Genomic DNA, 6,000 nt, shown 5'->3' on the forward strand with positions numbered 1-6,000 from the left:
TTCATGGAATCATAATTCAGAGAATGAGACAAGTCGGTCATGCGTTCGATACTGTATTTATTAATGAAGTAGATGTATCCGATGATTTAGTTTTTATTAAAGAATCAAATTTTATAAAGCCAGCAGTCCAAATTTTCGGATCATCAAAATTATATGTCATTAAACAAGTGAATTGCTGGGAGACGGATTAATAAGTTGAACTTTATAATAAGTTTATTCTTTTTGCGGAAAATATAATATTTAAGTGACTAGCTATAATTATAAGGAATAAAATAAATTTCTTCATTATTTTCAATTTGTGTCAATTAGGTTTTTTTTTAAACATAAAGTTTCAGAGCCAATAAATATTTACATTGTAGAGTCAAAGAAAAATTATTTTAATGTAAAACTAAGTTCTTCTATAAAATAACTGTCTATAAAATTAATATCAAATTTATGTCTTAAAACACGAAAAATAATTATTTTTCGCATGTGTATTGTAAAAATTGAACTGATTATTTGATTATTATTTAAAAAACAAACCTCTAATAATTATAGTTCTAAATATTTTGTTACTATCTTTAACTGTACGATTTTAATATTTAATTCATTGTTATAAAGTTTCAGTATATTCTGTTGAAGAACAATCCTCACTATGAATATCATAATCATAAGAACACACTATATATTTTCCTAAAAATATCATACTATTTTGATATAAGCTCAATTTTCTACATGACATTTTTTTTCATTCGAACAAGCGTAAATTTAATTATTCCAAAATAAATTGTATGGTAATGTTTAATTTTTTATAAAAATAATATCTCATTCAAAAACTTGTTGTAATTTGCTCTGTAATAAAGTCGAATTGATTGTGCAAACAATTCTTTTCTTCCGTGAATCACAAGTTGAAATTTCCATAAGCTCAAGTTGAATCCTCTGTTGCCTTACAACTGCTACTAAATGTCTCAATAAATGGAAAGTTTACAGATTTAAAAATTTTTAATTTTAAATTGGTGATAAATTCTAATGAAACTGTGTATTAATATAATCTAAGGTATTTTGTAACTATTATGACTGTTACAATACTTTAAAAACCAAATGTACTTAAAGTATATACTTGTAAGAATCTGTAAAGTTACTTGTAAATATATGAATAAACCTCAATATTTCTACAGCTATTTAGATATATTTAGTTTTATGAATTATAGAAGATATTATTTTTCCAGTTATTAAATCCTGTAACCCCACGCTGTTTACAAGTTAATTTTCGTAAAAACATAGTTTCACATTGGACATAAGATAATAAAAGAAAACAGTATTCTTTAAAGTTTAACAATTTCGATAATACCTAATTGGTTAAGTTGAAAGAAAAATGTCAAACATATTGGATCCGGTGAATTATATAAATTTACCCTTAACAGAGTTGAATATAATTAACTATTGTATGAATGGTATAAAAGATATTTTTAAAAAATTATCTGTAAATTAAAATAACGAGACTCTTTTAAATTATTACAATTGTCTTGACTAATCTATTTTAATGGAATATTCAAATAAATATGTCACAACTATCTAAATACTTGAAAAAATCGTAAACTAGTAAAATAATTTTTTTAAAAGTTATACAAAAATTCATAATATTTCAAAATTTTAAAATAGGGAACCAATTAATAATATATAATACTAAATTCACCTGTTGACTTCTTAATTTAATTTAATAAAGATAAAAATAGACTGTTTACTAATTGAAAGTATTTTCAAATTACAACATTTGTTATCTCTTATTTTGTAGAATGAAATGGTTGTTAATTATATAGTCGAAAAATGCTATATGATTATCAATTTATTAACCATTTGTCGTCTAACTGTTAATATAATTAGGTAAATTATGAAAACTCAATACACTACACTCGTGTTAAAGTTATATCATAAATATGGTAAGGACAAAATTGAGAATTATTCGAATTTACTCTGAAAAGCACTAAACCGACGTTGAAAACATTTTCAGGACATTCTGAAAACACTCTATTTTCATTTTGAATTCACTCTAAGATCACTCTGAATTCACTCTGGGATCACTCTAAATTTACTCTGAATTCACTCTGGATCACTCTAAATTTACTCTGAATTCACTCTGAATCCACTTTGAATTTACTCTGGGATCACTCTGAATTCACTCTGGAACCACTCTGCATGCACTCTGAGATTACTCTGAATTCACTGTGATTTGACTCTGGAAAAAAGGCACAAAAACACTCTGGATCCACACTGGTTTCAACATGATTTCACTCTGACTCTGAATCCAGAGTGATTCCAGAGTGAGGTGAAGGTTGCAAGGGTAAACTTAACAAGAAATTAAATAAAATAACTACTACTAACTTCTTTTAAAGTTAAAAAAAAAAATACTTAAGTAAATGAGCACAAACAATAAAACAAAAATTTTTAAAATTATAATACTAAATAAAAAAAAAATAATCCACAGATTCAGTAGAATCTGGCGCCAAGTTCCGTTCAAAAATTTCGTTGTAAACGGAGCGTCAGACTACCGACTGTGTTTACTGTAAGCATGACGTTTTTTTGAGGTTGCAAATTTTCTTTTAAATTCTACGTTCTTTTTTTTCTTAAATTTCTATTATAACAGTAGTTCATACCTTATTTTCCTAATATTAATTAATTGAAAAAATATGAAAAAATTGTTTAGTTCTATGAATTAGAATTATTTCAGTTCAGACAGCGTTGAATATAACTGCTTAAATTTTGTCCCTATTATAATTTTTTATTCAAATATCTCTGCATAGGAACACTTTTTAACAAGAAATCTAATTTCTAATGTTTCATATTTTCGATAACAATAATACTAATTATAATAATAAAAGTAATAATATCGGTAATAATAAATTGATGTTAAAAATGACAGAAATAATAATATTTATCATTATCATTATTATTACTAAAATAATTGTTTGTTATTTTCATTGAATTAATGTGTATTGCAGTATTAAATCTAAATTAAAATTTTTTCTTATTAAGAAAATGTCAAAATTCTCTTTGTATATATAAGAAATGTATAATTTCCATCGATAATTTAAGTTATCGATTTAAACCGGAGGCGTTTACGCGGATTAGTCAGTTTAAATTTTTTAATACCACTAGCTAATATAAGAAAAGAAAACATTAATTTTTTTTATCAGAATTTGAGCTGTAAAATCAAAGAACGAACGACTTTTCATATGATTATAGCTTTGCCTGAACAAATCCATTTATTAATGAATTTTTAATATTGCGCGGAAAAAGTTTACGTTTGAAATTAAAAATGTAAAAGTATCTTATGAAACAAAAAATTTTATAGAACAAATTATCATACAACCTTCCATGTTTATGTTTGAAACATATTTTTTTAATTAAATTTTATTTGTTAACCAGTTTAAACACACAAACATTGTATGAGTTATACTTTCTTCGGATAAACCAGATATGTTCAGTGTCTGGGGAATTCTTATTGAAAAGTGTGTACATTCGATGATCTTATGGTTAATGCATGTAGATGGCACTGTCATCCAATTGAGCGGGTTTCAAATAATCTTAATCTCGTGATAACATGTAACTCATTAAAAAGTGTGAACATTCTGTGATCTTATGGTTATTGCCTGTAAGTGGCACTGTCATCCAATTGAGCGGGTTTCAAATAATCTTAATCTCTTGATAATACGAAACATGACTATGCGTTTGATATATTGCGTCATTTACTAACAACAATATCATAATAATAAAAATAATATTATTGGTAACCATAATAAAAATAACAATAATAGTAATTATAATACTGAAAGTATTAATATCGGTAATAATAAATTGATGTTAAAAATGAAAGCAATAATAATGTTTATCATTATCATTATTATTACTAAAATGATTGTTGTTATTAATAAATCTGAACAAAAACAATTTCACTATAAAAAATTGTGCCAAGTCCACGTTCATAAAACTCATCTCAATAACAATAGCACTTTATTACAAAAAAAAATAAGACTCGTTTCAAAAATTTTCATTCTTTACAAAAAGATGTGAAATCCGAACAAAAACAGTTTCACTGTAAAAAAATTGCGCCAAGTCCACGTTCATAAAACTCATCTCAAGAACGTTTGCACTTTACAAAAAAAATAAGACTCGATATAATAATTGTCATTCTCTACAAAAAAAAGTGAAATACAAAAAAATACCAAGAAACTGTCATAATGTTAAAAAAATTGAAAGAAAATTTGTTGAAAATTTAAAAATTTTAAAAAAATTTTTATCGTACTTGGCGCGCGTCATTGAGTACCCCAAATTTTTCAGGATAAATAAACATCCTTTTAATGATTAAAAATTTATAATTAAGTCAACCTATAAAATGCATGAATTTAATTAATCAACTATTATTATTTAATAATAAGTTTTACAAAATTTAGGTAAAATCGACATGTCATACGTATGTTATTTGAAATTTTTAATCTTCCAGACATCATTTATGATTTTACTAAAACGCCCTCTCGTGTTTGGTTATGAAAACTACTTCAAAGTGGATACAATTGAGTGCTCTAGAAAAGAAAACATATGGCCGACTAAATTGAGAAAATGCGGTGTGATTGCCAATCAAAATGTGTTAATTACAATTAAACTAAACAATATCAAGTTTCTTCATTGAAGCTTAATGACAGAGCTGAAAAAAATTGAATCCAAAAATTTTAAATAATTTCAGATGATTTCACCACACCACCATATTGATAGTTATGTCCACTAAAAATTTTAAAAAAAATTTAAAAACGGACTTTTTTCACTGAAACTCATAATTAATCGAGTAAGCAGTGTTTTTAATGAGTTGAGTATGCTTGACTAATGTAAATTTATAAGTATAAGAATGTATGAAATCATATATTATGTAATTAGAGCTGATCAGCTCGAATATGTATAACTATACATAATTACATAAATTCGAGCAAAATCGTTTTTTCTCGGGTTGAAATTCTTCCGAAAAAAATTTGGGGTACTCAATGACGCGCGCCAAGTACGATAAAAAATTTTTTTTAATTTTTAAATTTTCAACAAATTTTCTTTCAATTTTTTTATCATTATGACAGTTTCTTGGTATTTTTTTGTATTTCACTTTTTTTTGTAGAGAATGACAATTATTATATCGAGTCTTATTTTTTTTGTAAAGTGCAAACGTTATTGAGATGAGTTTTATGAACGTGGACTTGGCGCAATTTTTTTACAGTGAAACTGTTTTTGTTCGGATCTATTTTACGGAAAAACGGCTTCAAATTACACGATTGACATACATTAACGTACATATATTTAGATATAATTTTAACAAATTAAAATTTGTACACGTTAATAAGATAATAACTGCCCCAGTAAATAGATAAGCTGCATAACAACAATAGGTCATACAATCCTATAGAGAGTTAATGATTTGTGTAATTTTAAATATCGATCAATTTCATCTGTAATTCAATTTTATGTAATAGGAATTTTCGACTTTCACTGAGTATTTTAACATAAGCTTTGTGTAGACGTTTTCGCTGAAATTTTTTCGCTAATAACTCCAGAGTCATTAATAAGAGAAAAAAAATTTGGAGACAAAAAAAGATTTGAATAGTCCGCTTTAAAATAAGAAAAGTTTGAATTCATTAAAATACAATCAAAACAATATTTATCTGTCAAAACGAGTTGAGCAACCGATATCTGAAATTTCTGATTTTAAAACTGTGTTGTATGATAACTCTGGAATCATCGATGACAGACAAAAACTTTCTGAATAAAAAAAAGGTGGTATGTGCCTTTTCAAAGATAAAATATTGCTTAATATTAGGAGAATCTGAAAGAAAACATTTTTCAACATAGAAAACATTATAGCAAAGGCTATCTCAATTAAAAAAATTTTTAAATGTTCTCGACGATAACGCTGGAATAATTCATGATAGAGAAAAATATTTCCAACAAAATAAGTTCTGAATAGCCCTATTTATAATTAAATAT

Source organism: Cotesia typhae, unplaced genomic scaffold, assembly GCF_013202065.1.
Source record: "Cotesia typhae breed Kobodo isofemale line unplaced genomic scaffold, CoteBio_Ctyphae contig_4, whole genome shotgun sequence".
Lineage (NCBI taxonomy): Eukaryota > Metazoa > Arthropoda > Insecta > Hymenoptera > Braconidae > Cotesia > Cotesia typhae.